The sequence below is a fragment of the Pleurodeles waltl genome, chromosome 4_1 (genome assembly GCF_031143425.1).
Source record: "Pleurodeles waltl isolate 20211129_DDA chromosome 4_1, aPleWal1.hap1.20221129, whole genome shotgun sequence".
Classification (NCBI taxonomy): Eukaryota; Metazoa; Chordata; class Amphibia; order Caudata; family Salamandridae; genus Pleurodeles; species Pleurodeles waltl.
In genome coordinates, this window is record NC_090442.1 from 349435357 (window position 1) to 349454486 (window position 19130).

A 19130-nucleotide genomic window follows, 5' to 3' on the forward strand; every position below is an offset into this window, starting at 1 on the left:
GGAAAACAGAGGTGTTTTTTGCAAAGTGCCTACCTGTAGATTTTGGCCTGTAGCTCAGCCGCCACCTAGGGAAACCTACCAAACCTGTACATTTCTGAAAACTAGAGACCTAGGGGAATCCAAGATGGGGTGACTTGTGTGGCTCGGACCAGGTTCTGTTACCCAGAATCCGTCGCAAACCTCAAAATTTGGCTAAAAAAACACACGTTCCTCACATTTCTGTGGCAGAAAGTTCTGAAATCTGAGAGGAGCCACAAATTTCCTTCCACCCAGCGTTCCCCCATGTCTCCCGATAAAAATGATACCTCACTTGTGTGGGTAGGCCTAGAGCCCGCGACAGGAAATGCCCCAAAGCGCAACGTGGACACAGCAAAATTTTTGAAGGAAATCAGAGGTGTTTTTTGCAAAGTGCCTACCTGTAGATTTTGGCCTGTAGCTCAGCCGCCACCTAGGGAAACCTACCAAACCTGTGCATTTCTGAAAACTAGAGACCTAGGGGAATCTAAGATGGGGTGACTTGTGTGGCTCGGACCAGGTTCTGCTACCCAGAATCCTTTGCAAACCTCAAAATTTGGTTAAAAAAACACATGTTCCTCACATTTCTGTGGCAGAAAGTTCTGGAATCTGAGAGGAGCCACAAATATCCTTCCACCCAGCGTTCCCCCACGTCTCCCGATAAAAATGATACCTCACTTGTGTGGGTAGGCCTAGCGCCCGCGACAGCAAACACCCCAAAGCGCAAGGTGGACACAGCCAAATTTTTGAAGGAAAACAGAGGTAATTTTTGCAAAGTGCCTACCTGTAGAATTTGGCCTGTAGCTCAGCCCCCACCTAGGGAAACCTACCAAACCTGTGCATTTCCGAAAACTAGAGACATATGGGAATCCAAGATGGGGTGACTTGTGTGGCTCGGACCAGGTGCTGTTACCCAGAATCCTTTGCAAACCTCAAAATTTGGCTAAAAAAACACATGTTCCTCACATTTCTGTGGCAGAAAGTTCTGGAATCTGAGAGGAGCCACAAATTTCCTTCCACCCAGCGTTCCCTCACATCTCCCGATAAAAATGATACCTCACTTGCGTGGGTAGGCCTAGCGCCCGTGACAGGAAACGCCCCAAAGCGCAACGTGGACACAGCCAAATTTTTGAAGGAAAACAGAGGTGTTTTTTGCAAAGTGCCTACCTGTAGATTTTGGCCTGTAGCTCAGCCGTCACCTAGGGAAACCTACCAAACCTATGCATTTCTGAAAACTAGAGACCTAGGGGAATCCAAGATGGGGTGACTTGTGTGGCTCAGACCAGGTTCTGTTACCCAGAATCCTTCGCAAACCTCAAAATTTGGCTAAAAAAACACATGTTCCTCACATTTCTGTGGCAGAAAGTTCTGGAATCTGAGAGGAGCCACAAATGTCCTTCCACCCAGCGTTCCCAAACGTCTCCCGATAAAAATGATACCTCACTTGTGTGGGTAGGCGTAGCGCCCGCGACATGAAACGCCCCAAAGTGCAACGTGGACACTGCCACATTTATGAAAGGAAAACAGAGGTGTTTTTTGCAAAGTGCCTCCCTGTAGATTTTGGCCTGTAGCTCAGCCGCCACCTAGGGAAACCTACCAAACATGTGCATTTCTGAAAACTAGAGACCTAAGGGAATCCAAGATGGGGTGACTTGTGTGGCTCGGACAAGGTTCTGTTACCCAGAATCCTTTGCAAACCTCAAAATTTGGCAAAAAAAACACATGTTCCTCACATTTCTGTGGCAGAAAGTTCTGGAATCTGAGAGGAGCCACAAATTTCCTTCCACCCAGCGTTCCCCCACATCTCCCGATAAAAATGATACCTCACTTGAGTGGGTAGGCCTAGGGCCCGCGACAGGAAACGCCCCAAAGCGAAACGTGGACACAGCCAAATTTTTGAAGGAAAACAGAGGTGTTTTTTGCAAAGTGCCTACCTGTAGAGTTTGGCCTGTAGCTCAGCCGCCACCTAGGGAAACCTACCAAACCTGTGCATTTCTGAAAACTAGAGACCTACGGGAATCCAAGATGGGGTGACTTGTGTGGCTCGGACCAGGTTCTGTTACCCAGAATCCTTTGCAAACCTCAAAATTTGGCTAAAAAAACACATGTTCCTCACATTTCTGTGGCAGAAAGTTCTGGAATCTGAGAGGAGCCACAAATTTCCTTCCACCCAGCGTTCCCCCACGTCTCCCGATAAAAATTATACCTCACTTGTGTGGGTAGGCCTAGCGCCCGCGACAGGAAACGCCCCAAAGCGCAACATGGAGACAGCCAAATTTTTGAAGGAAAACAGAGGTGTTTTTTGCAAAGTGCCTACCTGTTGATTTTGGCCTGTAGCTCAGCCGCCACCTAGGGAAACCTACCAAACCTGTGCATTTCTGAAAACTAGAGACCTAAGGGAATCCAAGATGGGGTGACTTGTGTGGCTCGGACCAGGTTCTGTTACCCAGAATCCATTGCAAACCTCAAAATATGGCAAAAAAAACACATGTTCCTCACATTTCTGTGGCAGAAAGTTCTGGAATATGAGAGGAGCGACAAATTTCCTTCCACCCAGCGTTCCCCCACGTCTCCCGATAAAAATGATACCTCACTTGTGTGGGTAGGCCTAGCGCCCGCGACAGGAAACGCCCCAAAGCGCAACGTGGATACGGCCACATTTTTGAAGGAAAACAGAGGTGTTTTTTGCAAAGTGCCTACCTGTAGATTTTGGCCTGTAGCTCAGCCGCCACCTAGGGAAACCTACCAAACCTGTGCATTTCTAAAACTAGAGACCTAGGGGAATCCAAGATGGGGTGACTTGTGTGGCTCGGACCAGGTTCTGTTACCCAGAATCCATTGCAAACCTCAAAATTTGGCTAAAAAAACACATGTTCCTCACATTTCTGTGGCAGAAAGTTCTGGAATCTGAGAGGAGCCACGAATTTCCTTCCACCCAGCGTTCCCCCACATCTCCCGATAAAAATGATACCTCACTTGTGTGGGTAGGCCTAGCGCCCGCGACAGGAAACGCCCCAAAGCGCAACGTGGACACAGCCAAATTTTTGAAGGAAAACAGAGGTGTTTTTTGCAAAGTGCCTACCTGTAGAGTTTGGCCTGTAGCTCAGCCGCCACCTAGGGAAACCTACCAAACCTGTGCATTTCTGAAAACTAGAGACCTAGGGGAATCCAAGATGGGGTGACTTGTGTGGCTCGGACTAGGTTCTGTTACCCAGAATCCTTTGCAAACCTCAAAATTTGGCTAAAAAAAACACATGTTCCTCACATTTCTGTGGCAGAAAGTTCTGGAATCTGGGAGGAGCCACAAATTTCTTCCACCCAGCGTTCCCCCATGTCTCCCGATAGAAATGATACCTCACTTGTGTGGGTAGGCCTAGCGCCCGCGACAGGAAACGCCCCAAAGCGCAACGTGGACACAGCCACATTTTTGAAGGAAAACAGAGGTGTTTTTTGCAAAGTGCCTACCTGTAGATTTTGGCCTGTAGCTCAGCCGCCACCTAGGGAAACCTACCAAACCTGTACATTTCTGAAAACTAGAGACCTAGGGGAATCCAAGATGGGGTGACTTGTGTGGCTCGGACCAGGTGCTGTTACCCAGAATCCTTTGCAAACCTCAAAATTTGGCTAAAAAAACACATGTTCCTCACATTTCTGTGGCAGAAAGTTCTGGAATCTGAGAGGAGCCACAAATTTCCTTCCACCCAGCGTTCCCTCACATCTCCCGATAAAAATGATACCTCACTTGCGTGGGTAGGCCTAGCGCCCGCGACAGGAAACGCCCCAAAGCGCAACGTGGACACAGCCAAATTTTTGAAGGAAATCAGAGGTGTTTTTTGCAAAGTGCCTACCTGTAGATTTTGGCCTGTAGCTCAGCCGCCACCTAGGGAAACCTACCAAACCTGTGCATTTCTGAAAACTAGAGACCTAGGGGAATCCAAGATGGGGTGACTTGTGTGGCTCGGACCAGGTTCTGTTACCCAGAATCCATTGCAAACCTCAAAATTTGGCTAAAAAAAATACATGTTCCTCACATTTCTGTGGCAGAAAGTTCTGGAATCTGAGAGAAGCCACAAATTTCCTTCCACCCAGCGTTCCCCCACGTCTCCCGATAAAAATGATACCTCACTTGTGTGGGTAGGCCTAGTGCCTGCGACAGGAAACGCCCCAAAGCGCAACGTGGACACAGCCAAATTTTTGAAGGAAAACAGAGGTGTTTTTTGCAAAGTGCCTACCTGTAGATTTTGGCCTGTAGCTCAGCCGCCACCTAGGGAAACCTACCAAACCTGTGCATTTCTGAAAACTAGAGACCTAGGGGAATCTAAGGTGGGGTGACTTGTGTGGCTCGGACCAGGTTCTGCTACCCAGAATCCTTTGCAAACCTCAAAATTTGGCTAAAAAAACACATGTTCCTCACATTTCTGTGGCAGAAAGTTCTGGAATCTGAGAGGAGCCACAAATATCCTTCCACCCAGCGTTCCCCCACGTCTCCCGATAAAAATGATACCTCACTTGTGTGGGTAGGCCTAGCGCCCGCGACAGCAAACACCCCAAAGCACAAGGTGGACACAGCCAAATTTTTGAAGGAAAACAGAGGTAATTTTTGCAAAGTGCCTACCTGTAGAATTTGGCCTGTAGCTCAGCCCCCACCTAGGGAAACCTACCAAATCTGTGCATTTCCGAAAACTAGAGACATATGGGAATCCAAGATGGTGTGACTTGTGTGGCTCGGACCAGGTGCTGTTACCCAGAATCCTTTGCAAACCTCAAAATTTGGCTAAAAAAACACATGTTCCTCACATTTCTGTGGCAGAAAGTTCTGGAATCTGAGAGGAGCCACAAATTTCCTTCCACCCAGCGTTCCCTCACATCTCCCGATAAAAATGATACCTCACTTGCGTGGGTAGGCCTAGCGCCCGCGACAGGAAACGCCCCAAAGCGCAACGTGGACACAGCCAAATTTTTGAAGGAAAACAGAGGTGTTTTTTGCAAAGTGCCTACCTGTAGATTTTGGCCTGTAGCTCAGCCGTCACCTAGGGAAACCTACTAAACCTGTGCATTTCTGAAAACTAGAGACCTAGGGGAATCCAAGATGGGGTGACTTGTGTGGCTCAGACCAGGTTCTGTTACCCAGAATCCTTCGCAAACCTCAAAATTTGGCTAAAAAAACACATGTTCCTCACATTTCTGTGGCAGAAAGTTCTGGAATCTGAGAGGAGCCACAAATTTCCTTCCACCCAGCGTTCCCCCACGTCTCCCGATAGAAATGGTACCTCACTTGTGTGGGTAGGCCTAGCGCCCGCGACAGGAAACGCCCCAAAGCGCAAGGTGTACACAGCCAAATTTTTGAAGGAAAACAGAGGTGTTTTTTGCAAAGTGCAAACCTGTAGATTTTAGCCTGTTGCTCAGGCCCCACCTACGGAAACCTACCAAACCTGTGCATTTCTGAAAACTAGAGACCTAGGGGAATCCAAGATGGGGTGACTTGTGTGGCTCGGACCAGGTTCTGTTACCCAGAATCCTTTGCAAACCTCAAAATTTGGGTAAAAATACACATGTTCCTCACATTTCTGTGGCAGAAAGTTCTGGAATCTGAGAGGAGCCACAAATTTCCTTCCACCCAGCGTTCCCCCACATCTCCCGATAGCAATGATACCTCACTTGTGTGGGTAGGCCTAGCGCCTGCAACAGGAAACGCCCCAAAGCGCAACGTGGACACAGCCAAATTTTTGAAGGAAAACAGAGGTGTTTTTTGCAAAGTGCCTACCTGTAGATTTTGGCCTGTTGCTCAGCCGCCACCTACGGAAACCTACCAAACCTGTGCATTTCTGAAAACTAGAGACCTAGGGGAATCCAAAATGGGGTGACTTGTGTGGCTCGGACCAGGTTCTGTTACCCAGAATCCTTTGCAAACCTCAAAATTTGGCTAAAAAAACACATGTTCCTCACATTTCTGTGGCAGAAAGTTCTGGAATCTGAGAGGAGCCACAAATTTCCTTCCACCCAGCGTTCCCCCACGTCTCCATGATAAAAATGATACCTCACTTGTGTGGGTAGGCCGAGCGCCTGCGACAGGAAACGCCCCAAAGCGCAACGTGGACACAGCCAAATTTTTGAAGGAAAACAGAGGTGTTTTTTGCAAAGTGTCTACCTGTAGATTTTGGCCTGTAGCTCAGCCGCCACCTAGGGAAACCTACCAAACCTGTGCATTTCTGAAAACTAGAGACCTAGGGGAATCCAAGATGGGGTGACTTGTGTGGCTCGGACCAGGTTCTGCTACCCAGAATCCTTTGCAAACCTCAAAATTTGGCTAAAAAAACACATGTTCCTCACATTTCTGTGGCAGAAAGTTCTGGAATCTGAGAGGAGCCACAAATATCCTTCCACCCAGCGTTCCCCCACGTCTCCCGATAAAAATGATACCTCACTTGTGTGGGTAGGCCTAGCGCCCGCGACAGCAAACACCCCAAAGCGCAACGTGGACACAGCCAAATTTTTGAAGGAAAACAGAGGTAATTTTTGCAAAGTGCCTACCTGTAGAATTTGGCCTGTAGCTCAGCCCCCACCTAGGGAAACCTACCAAACCTGTGCATTTCCGAAAACTAGAGACCTAGGGGAATCCAAGATGGGGTGACTTGTGTGGCTCGGACCAGGTTCTGTTACCCAGAATCCTTTGCAAACCTCAAAATTTGGCTAAAAAAACACATGTTCCTCACATTTCTGTGGCAGAAAGTTCTGGAATCTGAGAGGAGCCACAAATTTCCTTCCACCCAGCGTTCCCCCACGTCTCCCGATAAAAATGATACCTCACTTGTGTGGGTAGGCCTAGCGCCCGCGACAGGAAACGCCCCAAAGCGCAACGTGGACACAGCCAAATTTTTGAAGGAAAACAGAGGTGTTTTTTGCAAAGTGCCTACCTGTAGATTTTGGCCTGTAGCTCAGCCGCCACCTAGGGAAACCTACCAAACCTGTGCATTTCTGAAAACTAGAGACCGAGTGGAATCCAAGATGGGGTGACTTGTGTGGCTCGGACCAGGTTCTGTTACCCAGAATCCTTTGCAAACCTCAAAATTTGGCTAAAAAAACACATGTTCCTCACATTTCTGTGGCAGAAAGTTCTGGAATCTGAGAGGAGCCACAAATTTCCTTCCACCCAGCGTTCCCTCACATCTCCCGATAAAAATGATACCTCACTTGCGTGGGTAGGCCTAGCGCCCGCGACAGGAAACGCCCCAAAGCGCAACGTGGACACAGCCAAATTTTTGAAGGAAAACAGAGGTGTTTTTTGCAAAGTGCCTACCTGTAGATTTTGGCCTGTAGCTCAGCCGCCACCTAGGGAAACCTACCAAACCTATGCATTTCTGAAAACTAGAGACCTAGGGGAATCCAAGATGGGGTGACTTGTGTGGCTCAGACCAGGTTCTGTTACCCAGAATCCTTCGCAAACCTCAAAATTTGGCTAAAAAAACACATGTTCCTCAAATTTCTGTGGCAGAAAGTTCTGGAATCTGAGAGGAGCCACAAATTTCCTTCCACCCAGCGTTCCCCCACGTCTCCTGATAAAAATGATACCTCACTTGTGTGGGTAGGCCTAGCGCCCGCGACATCAAACGCCCCAAAGCGCAACGTGGACACTGCCACATTTTTGAAAGGAAAACAGAGGTGTTTTTTGCAAAGTGCCTACCTGTAGATTTTGGCCTGTAGCTCAGCCGCCACCTAGGGAAACCTACCAAACATGTGCATTTCTGAAAACTAGAGACCTTGGGGAATCCAAGATGGGGTGACTTGTGTGGCTCGGACCAGGTTCTGTTACCCAGAATCCATTGCAAACCTCAAAATTTGGCTAAAAAAACACATGTTCCTCACATTTCTGTGGCAGAAAGTTCTGGAATCTGAGAGGAGCCACAAATTTCCTTCCACCCAGCGTTCCCGTATGTCTCCCGATAAAAATGATACCTCACTTGTGTGGGTAGGCCTAGAGCCCGCGACAGGAAATGCCCCAAAGCGCAACGTGGACACAGCCAAATTTTTGAAGGAAAACAGAGGTGTTTTTTCAAAGTGCCTACCTGTAGATTTTGGCCTGTAGCTCAGCCGCCACCTAGGGAAACCTTCCAAACCTGTGCATTTCTGAAAACTAGAGACCTAGGGGAATCCAAGATGGGGTGACTTGTGTGGCTCGGACCAGGTTCTGTTACCCAGAATCCATTGCAAACCTCAAAATTTGGCTAAAAAAAATACATGTTCCACACATTTCTGTGGCAGAAAGTTCTGGAATCTGAGAGAAGCCACAAATTTCCTTCCACCCAGCGTTCCCCCACGTCTCCCGATAAAAATGATACCTCACTTGTGTGGGTAGGCCTAGCACCTGCGACAGGAAACGCCCCAAAGCGCAACGTGGACACAGCCACATTTTTGAAAGAAAACAGAGGTGTTTTTTGCAAAGTGTCTACCTGTAGATTTTGGCCTGTAGCTCAGCCGCCACCTAGGGAAACCTACCAAACCTGTCCATTTCTGAAAACTAGAGACCTAGGGGAATCCAAAATGGGGTGACTTGTGTGGCTCGGACCAGGTTCTGTTACCCAGAATCCTTTGCAAACCTCAAAATTTGGCTAAAAAAACACATGTTCCTCATATTTCTGTGGCAGAAAGTTCTGGAATCTGAGAGAAGCCACAAATTTCCTTCCACCCAGCGTTCCCCCACGTCTCCCGATAAAAATGATACCTCACTTTTGTGGGTAGGCCTAGCGCCCGCGACAGGAAACGCCCCAAAGCGCAACGTGGACACAGCCAAATTTTTGAAGGAAAACAGAGGTGTTTTTTCAAAGTGCCTACCTGTAGATTTTGGCCTGTAGCTCAGCCGCCACCTAGGGAAACCTTCCAAACCTGTGCATTTCTGAAAACTAGAGACCTAGGGGAATCCAAGATGGGGTGACTTGTGTGGCTCGGACCAGGTTCTGTTACCCAGAATCCATTGCAAACCTCAAAATTTGGCTAAAAAAAATACATGTTCCACACATTTCTGTGGCAGAAAGTTCTGGAATCTGAGAGAAGCCACAAATTTCCTTCCACCCAGCGTTCCCCCACGTCTCCCGATAAAAATGATACCTCACTTGTGTGGGTAGGCCTAGCACCTGCGACAGGAAACGCCCCAAAGCGCAACGTGGACACAGCCACATTTTTGAAAGAAAACAGAGGTGTTTTTTGCAAAGTGTCTACCTGTAGATTTTGGCCTGTAGCTCAGCCGCCACCTAGGGAAACCTACCAAACCTGTCCATTTCTGAAAACTAGAGACCTAGGGGAATCCAAAATGGGGTGACTTGTGTGGCTCGGACCAGGTTCTGTTACCCAGAATCCTTTGCAAACCTCAAAATTTGGCTAAAAAAACACATGTTCCTCATATTTCTGTGGCAGAAAGTTCTGGAATCTGAGAGAAGCCACAAATTTCCTTCCACCCAGCGTTCCCCCACGTCTCCCGATAAAAATGATACCTCACTTTTGTGGGTAGGCCTAGCGCCCGCGACAGGAAACGCCCCAAAGCGCAACGTGGACACAGCCAAATTTTTGAAGGAAAACAGAGGTGTTTTTTCAAAGTGCCTACCTGTAGATTTTGGCCTGTAGCTCAGCCGCCACCTAGGGAAACCTTCCAAACCTGTGCATTTCTGAAAACTAGAGACCTAGGGGAATCCAAGATGGGGTGACTTGTGTGGCTCGGACCAGGTTCTGTTACCCAGAATCCATTGCAAACCTCAAAATTTGGCTAAAAAAAATACATGTTCCACACATTTCTGTGGCAGAAAGTTCTGGAATCTGAGAGAAGCCACAAATTTCCTTCCACCCAGCGTTCCCCCACGTCTCCCGATAAAAATGATACCTCACTTGTGTGGGTAGGCCTAGCACCTGCGACAGGAAACGCCCCAAAGCGCAACGTGGACACAGCCACATTTTTGAAAGAAAACAGAGGTGTTTTTTGCAAAGTGTCTACCTGTAGATTTTGGCCTGTAGCTCAGCCGCCACCTAGGGAAACCTACCAAACCTGTCCATTTCTGAAAACTAGAGACCTAGGGGAATCCAAAATGGGGTGACTTGTGTGGCTCGGACCAGGTTCTGTTACCCAGAATCCTTTGCAAACCTCAAAATTTGGCTAAAAAAACACATGTTCCTCATATTTCTGTGGCAGAAAGTTCTGGAATCTGAGAGAAGCCACAAATTTCCTTCCACCCAGCGTTCCCCCACGTCTCCCGATAAAAATGATACCTCACTTTTGTGGGTAGGCCTAGCGCCCGCGACAGGAAACGCCCCAAAGCGCAACGTGGACACAGCCAAATTTTTGAAGGAAAACAGAGGTGTTTTTTGCAAAGTGCCTAACTGTAGATTTTCGCCTGTAGCTCAGCCGCCACCTAGGGAAACCTACCAAACCTGTGCATTTCTGCAAACTAGAGACCTAGGGGAATCCAAGATGGGGTGACTTGTGTGGCTCGGACCAGGTTCTGTTACCCAGAATCCATTGCAAACCTCAAAATTTGGCTAAAAAAACACATGTTCCTCACATTTCTGTGGCAGAAAGTTCTGGAATCTGAGAGGAGCCACAAATTTCCTTCCACCCAGCGTTCCCCCACATCTCCCGATAAAAATGATACCTCACTTGAGTGGGAAGGCCTAGGGCCCGCGACAGGAAACGCCCCAAAGCGCAACGTGGACACAGCCAAATTTTTGAAGGAAAACAGAGGTGTTTTTTGCAAAGTGCCTACCTGTAGATTTTGGCCTGTAGCTCAGCCGCCACCTAGGGAAACCTACCAAACCTGTGCATTTCTGAAAACTAGAGACCTAGGGGAATCCAAGATGGGGTGACTTGTGTGGCTCGGACCAGGTTCTGTTACCCAGAATCCATTGCAAACCTCAAAATTTGGCTAAAAAAAATACATGTTCCTCACATTTCTGTGGCAGAAAGTTCTGGAATCTGAGAGGAGCCACAAATTTCCTTCCACCCAGCGTTCCCCCACGTCTCCCGATAAAAATTATACCTCACTTGTGTGGGTAGGCCTAGCGCCCGCGACAGGAAACGCCCAAAAGCGCAACGTGGAGACAGCCAAATTTTTGAAGGAAAACAGAGGTGTTTTTTGCAAAGTGCCTACCTGTTGATTTTGGCCTGTAGCTCAGCCGCCACCTAGGGAAACCTACCAAACCTGTGCATTTCTGAAAACTAGAGACCTAATGGAATCCAAGATGGGGTGACTTGTGTGGCTCGGACCAGGTTCTGTTACCCAGAATCCATTGCAAACCTCAAAATATGGCTAAAAAAACACATGTTCCTCACATTTCTGTGGCAGAAAGTTCTGGAATATGAGAGGAGCGACAAATTTCCTTCCACCCAGCGTTCCCCCACGTCTCCCGATAAAAATTATACCTCACTTGTGTGGGTAGGCCTAGCGCCCGCGACAGGAAACGCCCCAAAGCGCAACGTGGACACGGCCACATTTTTGAAGGAAAACAGAGGTGTTTTTTGCAAAGTGCCTACCTGTAGATTTTGGCCTGTAGCTCAGCCGCCACCTAGGGAAACCTACCAAACCTGTGCATTTCTAAAACTAGAGACCTAGGGGAATCCAAGATGGGGTGACTTGTGTGGCTCGGACCAGGTTCTGTTACCCAGAATCCATTGCAAACCTCAAAATTTGGCTAAAAAAACAGATGTTCCTCACATTTCTGTGGCAGAAAGTTCTGGAATCTGAGAGGAGCCACGAATTTCCTTCCACCCAGCGTTCCCCCACATCTCCCGATAAAAATGATACCTCACTTGTGTGGGTAGGCCTAGTGCCCGCGACAGGAAACGCCCCAAAGCGCAACGTGGACACAGCCAAATTTTTGAAGGAAAACAGAGGTGTTTTTTGCAAAGTGCCTACCTGTAGATTTTGGCCTGTAGCTCAGCCGCCACCTAGGGAAACCTACCAAACCTGTGCATTTCTGAAAACTAGAGACCTAGGGGAATCCAAGATGGGGTGACTTGTGTGGCTCGGACCAGGTTCTGTTACCCAGAATCCTTTGCAAACCTCAAAATTTGGCTAAAAAAACACATGTTCCTCACATTTCTGTGGCAGAAAGTTCTGGAATCTGGGAGGAGCCACAAATTTCTTCCACCCAGCGTTCCCCCATGTCTCCCGATAGAAATGATACCTCACTTGTGTGGGTAGGCCTAGCGCCCGCGACAGGAAACGCCCCAAAGCGCAACGTGGACACAGCCACATTTTTGAAGGAAAACAGAGGTGTTTTTTGCAAAGTGCCTACCTCTAGATTTTCCCCTGTAGCTCAGCCGCCACCTAGGGAAACCTACCAAACCTGTACATTTCTGAAAACTAGAGACCTAGGGGAATCCAAGATGGGGTGACTTGTGTGGTTCTGTTACCCAGAATCCGTCGCAAACCTCAAAATTTGGCTAAAAAAACACACGTTCCTCACATTTCTGTGGCAGAAAGTTCTGAAATCTGAGAGGAGCCACAAATTTCCTTCCACCCAGCGTTCCCCCATGTCTCCCGATACAAATGATACCTCACTTGTGTGGGTAGGCCTAGAGCCCGCGACAGGAAATGCCCCAAAGCGCAACGTGGACACAGCCAAATTTTTGAAGGAAAACAGAGGTGTTTTTTGCAACGTGCCTACCTGTAGATTTTGGCCTGTAGCTCAGCCGCCACCTAGGGAAACCTACCAAACCTGTGCATTTCTGAAAACTAGAGACCTAGGGGAATCCAAGATGGGGTGACTTGTGTGGCTCGGACCAGGTTCTGTTACCCAGAATCCATTGCAAACCTCAAAATTTGGCAAAAAAAAATACATGTTCCTCACATTTCTGTGGCAGAAAGTTCTGGAATCTGAGAGAAGCCACAAATTTCCTTCCACCCAGCGTTCCCCCACGTCTCCCGATAAAAATGATACCTCACTTGTGTGGGTAGGCCTAGTGCCTGCGACAGGAAACGCCCCAAAGCGCAACGTGGACACAGCCAAATTTTTGAAGGAAAACAGAGGTGTTTTTTGCAAAGTGCCTACCTGTACATTTTGGCCTGTAGCTCAGCCGCCACCTAGGGAAACCTACCAAACCTGTGCATTTCTGAAAACTAGAGACCTAGGGGAATCTAAGATGGGGTGACTTGTGTGGCTCGGACCAGGTTCTGTTACCCAGAATCCTTTGCAAACCTCAAAATTTGGCTAAAAAAACACATGTTCCTCACATTTCTGTGGCAGAAAGTTCTGGAATCTGAGAGGAGCCACAAATTTCCTTCCACCCAGCGTTCCCCCACGTCTCCATGATAAAAATGATACCTCACTTGTGTGGGTAGGCCGAGCGCCTGCGACAGGAAACGCCCCAAAGCGCAACGTGGACACAGCCAAATTTTTGAAGGAAAACAGAGGTGTTTTTTGCAAAGTGTCTACCTGTAGATTTTGGCCTGTAGCTCAGCCGCCACCTAGGGAAACCTACCAAACCTGTGCATTTCTGAAAACTAGAGACCTAGGGGAATCCAAGATGGGGTGACTTGTGTGGCTCGGACCAGGTTCTGCTACCCAGAATCCTTTGCAAACCTCAAAATTTGGCTAAAAAAACACATGTTCCTCACATTTCTGTGGCAGAAAGTTCTGGAATCTGAGAGGAGCCACAAATATCCTTCCACCCAGCGTTCCCCCACGTCTCCCGATAAAAATGATACCTCACTTGTGTGGGTAGGCCTAGCGCCCGCGACAGCAAACACCCCAAAGCGCAACGTGGACACAGCCAAATTTTTTTTGAAGGAAAACAGAGGTAATTTTTGCAAAGTGCCTACCTGTAGAATTTGGCCTGTAGCTCAGCCCCCACCTAGGGAAACCTACCAAACCTGTGCATTTCCGAAAACTAGAGACCTAGGGGAATCCAAGATGGGGTGACTTGTGTTGGTCGGACCAGGTTCTGTTACCCAGAATCCTTTGCAAACCTCAAAATTTGGCTAAAAAAACACATGTTCCTCACATTTCTGTGGCAGAAAGTTCTGGAATCTGAGAGGAGCCACAAATTTCCTTCCACCCAGCGTTCCCCCACGTCTCCCGATAAAAATGATACCTCACTTGTGTGGGTAGGCCTAGCGCCCGCGACAGGAAACGCCCCAAAGCGCAACGTGGACACAGCCAAATTTTTGAAGGAAAACAGAGGTGTTTTTTGCAAAGTGCCTACCTGTAGATTTTGGCCTGTAGCTCAGCCGCCACCTAGGGAAACCTACCAAACCTGTGCATTTCTGAAAACTAGAGACCGAGTGGAATCCAAGATGGGGTGACTTGTGTGGCTCGGACCAGGTTCTGTTACCCAGAATCCTTTGCAAACCTCAAAATTTGGCTAAAAAAACACATGTTCCTCACATTTCTGTGGCAGAAAGTTCTGGAATCTGAGAGGAGCCACAAATTTCCTTCCACCCAGCGTTCCCTCACATCTCCCGATAAAAATGATACCTCACTTGCGTGGGTAGGCATAGCGCCCGCGACAGGAAACGCCCCAAAGTGCAACGTGGACACAGCCAAATTTTTGAAGGAAAACAGAGGTGTTTTTTGCAAAGTGCCTACCTGTAGATTTTGGCCTGTAGCTCAGCCGCCACCTAGGGAAACCTACCAAACCTATGCATTTCTGAAAACTAGAGACCTAGGGGAATCCAAGATGGGGTGACTTGTGTGGCTCAGACCAGGTTCTGTTACCCAGAATCCTTCGCAAACCTCAAAATTTGGCTAAAAAAACATATGTTCCTCAAATTTCTGTGGCAGAAAGTTCTGGAATCTGAGAGGAGCCACAAATTTCCTTCCACCCAGCGTTCCCCCACGTCTCCTGATAAAAATGATACCTCACTTGTGTGGGTAGGCCTAGCGCCCGCGACATCAAACGCCCCAAAGCGCAACGTGGACACTGCCACATTTTTGAAAGGAAAACAGAGGTGTTTTTTGCAAAGTGCCTACCTGTAGATTTTGGCCTGTAGCTCAGCCGCCACCTAGGGAAACCTACCAAACATGTGCATTTCTGAAAACTAGAGACCTTGGGGAATCCAAGATGGGGTGACTTGTGTGGCTCGGACCAGGTTCTGTTACCCAGAATCCATTGCAAACCTCAAAATTTGGCTAAAAAAACACATGTTCCTCACATTTCTGTGGCAGAAAGTTCTGGAATCTGAGAGGAGCCACAAATTTCCTTCCACCCAGCGTTCCCGTATGTCTCCCGATAAAAATGATACCTCACTTGTGTGGGTAGGCCTAGAGCCCGCGACAGGAAATGCCCCAAAGCGCAACGTGGACACAGCCAAATTTTTGAAGGAAAACAGAGGTGTTTTTTCAAAGTGCCTACCTGTAGATTTTGGCCTGTAGCTCAGCCGCCACCTAGGGAAACCTTCCAAACCTGTGCATTTCTGAAAACTAGAGACCTAGGGGAATCCAAGATGGGGTGACTTGTGTGGCTCGGACCAGGTTCTGTTACCCAGAATCCATTGCAAACCTCAAAATTTGGCAAAAAAAAATACATGTTCCTCACATTTCTGTGGCAGAAAGTTCTGGAATCTGAGAGAAGCCACAAATTTCCTTCCACCCAGCGTTCCCCCACGTCTCCCGATAAAAATGATACCTCACTTGTGTGGGTAGGCCTAGTGCCTGCGACAGGAAACGCCCCAAAGCGCAACGTGGACACAGCCAAATTTTTGAAGGAAAACAGAGGTGTTTTTTGCAAAGTGCCTACCTGTACATTTTGGCCTGTAGCTCAGCCGCCACCTAGGGAAACCTACCAAACCTGTGCATTTCTGAAAACTAGAGACCTAGGGGAATCTAAGATGGGGTGACTTGTGTGGCTCGGACCAGGTTCTGCTACCCAGAATCCTTTGCAAACCTCAAAATTTGGCTAAAAAAACACATGTTCCTCACATTTCTGTGGCAGAAAGTTCTGGAATCTGAGAGGACCCACAAATATCCTTCCACCCAGCGTTCCCCCACGTCTCCCGATAAAAATGATACCTCACTTGTGTGGGTAGGCCTAGCGCCCACGACAGCAAACACCCCAAAGCGCAAGGTGGACACAGCCAAATTTTTGAAGGAAAACAGAGGTAATTTTTGCAAAGTGCCTACCTGTAGAATTTGGCCTGTAGCTCAGCCCCCACCTAGGGAAACCTACCAAACCTGTGCATTTCCGAAAACTAGAGACATATGGGAATCCAAGATGGGGTGACTTGTGTGGCTCGGACCAGGTGCTGTTACCCAGAATCCTTTGCAAACCTCAAAATTTGGCTAAAAAAACACATGTTCCTCACATTTCTGTGGCAGAAAGTTCTGGAATCTGAGAGGAGCCACAAATTTCCTTCCACCCAGCGTTCCCTCACATCTCCCGATAAAAATGATACCTCACTTGCGTGGGTAGGCCTAGCGCCCGCGACAGGAAACGCCCCAAAGCGCAACGTGGACACAGCCAAATTTTTGAAGGAAAACAGAGGTGTTTTTTGCAAAGTGCCTACCTGTAGATTTTGGCCTGTAGCTCAGCCGCCACCTAGGGAAACCTACCAAACCTATGCATTTCTGAAAACTAGAGACCTAGGGGAATCCAAGATGGGGTGACTTGTGTGGCTCAGACCAGGTTCTGTTACCCAGAATCCTTCGCAAACCTCAAAATTTGGCTAAAAAAACACATGTTCCTAACATTTCTGTGGCAGAAAGTTCTGGAATCTGAGAGGAGCCACAAATTTCCTTCCACCCAGCGTTCCCAAACGTCTCCCGATAAAAATGATACCTCACTTGTGTGGGTAGGCCTAGCGCCTGCGACATGAAACGCCCCAAAGCGCAACGTGGACACTGCCACATTTTTGAAAGGAAAACAGAGGTGTTTTTTGCAAAGTGCCTACCTGTAGATTTTGGCCTGTAGCTCAGCCGCCACCTAGGGAAACCTACCAAACCTATGCATTTCTGAAAACTAGAGACCTAGGGGAATCCAAGATGGGGTGACTTGTGTGGCTCGGACCAGGTTCTGTTACCCAGAATCCATTGCAAACCTCAAAATTTGGCTAAAAAAACACATGTTCCTCACATTTCTGTGGCAGAAAGTTCTGGAATCTGAGAGGAGCCACAAATTTCCTTCCACCCAACGTTCCCCCATGTCTCCCGATAAAAATGATACCTCACTTGTGTGGGTAGGCCTAGAGCCCGCGACAGGAAACGCCCCAAAGCGCAACGTGGACACAGCCAAATTTTTGAAGGAAAACAGAGGTGTTTTTTCAAAGTGCCTACCTGTAGATTTTGGCCTGTAGCTCAGCCGCCACCTAGGGAAACCTACCAAACCTGTGCATTTCTGAAAACTAGAGACCTAGGGGAATCCAAGATGGGGTGACTTGTGTGGCTCGGACCAGGTTCTGTTACCCAGAATCCATTGCAAACCTCAAAATTTGGCTAAAAAAAATACATGTTCCACACATTTCTGTGGCAGAAAGTTCTGGAATCTGAGAGAAGCCACAAATTTCCTTCCACCCAGCGTTCCCCCACGTCTCCCGATAAAAATGATACCTCACTTGTGTGGGTAGGCCTAGCACCTGCGACAGGAAACGCCGCAAAGCGCAACGTGGACACAGCCACATTTTTTAAAGAAAACAGAGGTGTTTTTTGCAAAGTGTCTACCTGTAGATTTTGGCCTGTAGCTCAGCCGCCACCTAGGGAAACCTACCAAACCTGTCCATTTCTGAAAACTAGAGACCTAGGGGAATCCAAAATGGGGTGACTTGTGTGGCTCGGAACAGGTTCTGTTACCCAGAATCCTTTGCAAACCTCAAAATTTGGCTAAAAAAACACATGTTCCTCATATTTCTGTGGCAGAAAGTTCTGGAATCTGAGAGAAGCCACAAATTTCCTTCCACCGAGCGTTCCCCCACGTCTCCCGATAAAAATGATACCTCACTTTTGTGGGTAGGCCTAGCGCCCGCGACAGGAAACGCCCCAAAGCGCAACGTGGACACAGCCAAATTTTTGAAGGAAAATAGAGGTGTTTTTTGCAAAGTGCCTACCTGTAGATTTTCGCCTGTAGCTCAGCCGCCACCTAGGGAAACCTACCAAACCTGTGCATTTCTGAAAACTAGAGACCTAGGGGAATCCAAGATGGGGTGACTTGTGTGGCTCGGACCAGGTTCTGTTACCCAGAATCCATTGCAAACCTCAAAATTTGGCTAAAAAAACACATGTTCCTCACATTTCTGTGGCAGAAAGTTCTGGAATCTGAGAGGAGCCACAAATTTCCTTCCACCCAGCGTTCCCCCACGTCTCCCGATAAAAATGAGACCTCACTTGAGTGGGTAGGCCTAGGGCCCGCGACAGGAAACGCCCCAAAGCGCAACGTGGACACAGCCAAATTTTTGAAGGAAAACAGAGGTGTTTTTTGCAAAGTGCCTACCTGTAGAGTTTGGCCTGTAGCTCAGCCGTCACCTAGGGAAACCTACCAAACCTGTGCATTTCTGAAAACTAGAGACCTACGGGAATCCAAGATGGGGTGACTTGTGTGGCTCGGACCATGTTCTGTTACCCAGAATCCTTTGCAAACCTCAAAATTTGGCTAAAAAAACACATGTTCCTCACATTTCTGTGGCAGAAAGTTCTGGAATCTGAGAGGAGCCACAAATTTCCTTCCACCCAGCGTTCCCCCACGTCTCCCGATAGAAATTATACCTCACTTGTGTGGGTAGGCCTAGCGCCCGTGACAGGAAACGCCCCAAAGCGCAACGTGGAGACAGCCACATTTTTAAAGGAAAACAGAGGTGTTTTTTGCAAAGTGCCTACCTGTTGATTTTGGCCTGTAGCTCAGCCGCCACCTAGGGAAACCTACCAAACCTGTGCATTTCTGAAAACTAGAGACCTAAGGGAATCCAAGATGGGGTGACTTGTGTGGCTCGGACCAGGTTCTGTTACCCAGAATCCATTGCAAACCTCAAAATATGGCTAAAAAAACACATGTTCCTCACATTTCTGTGGCAGAAAGTTCTGGAATATGAGAGGAGCGACAAATTTCCTTCCACCCAGCGTTCCCCCACGTCTCCCGATAAAAATGATACCTCACTTGTGTGGGTAGGCCTAGCGCCCGCGACAGGAAACGCCCCAAAGCGCAACGTGGA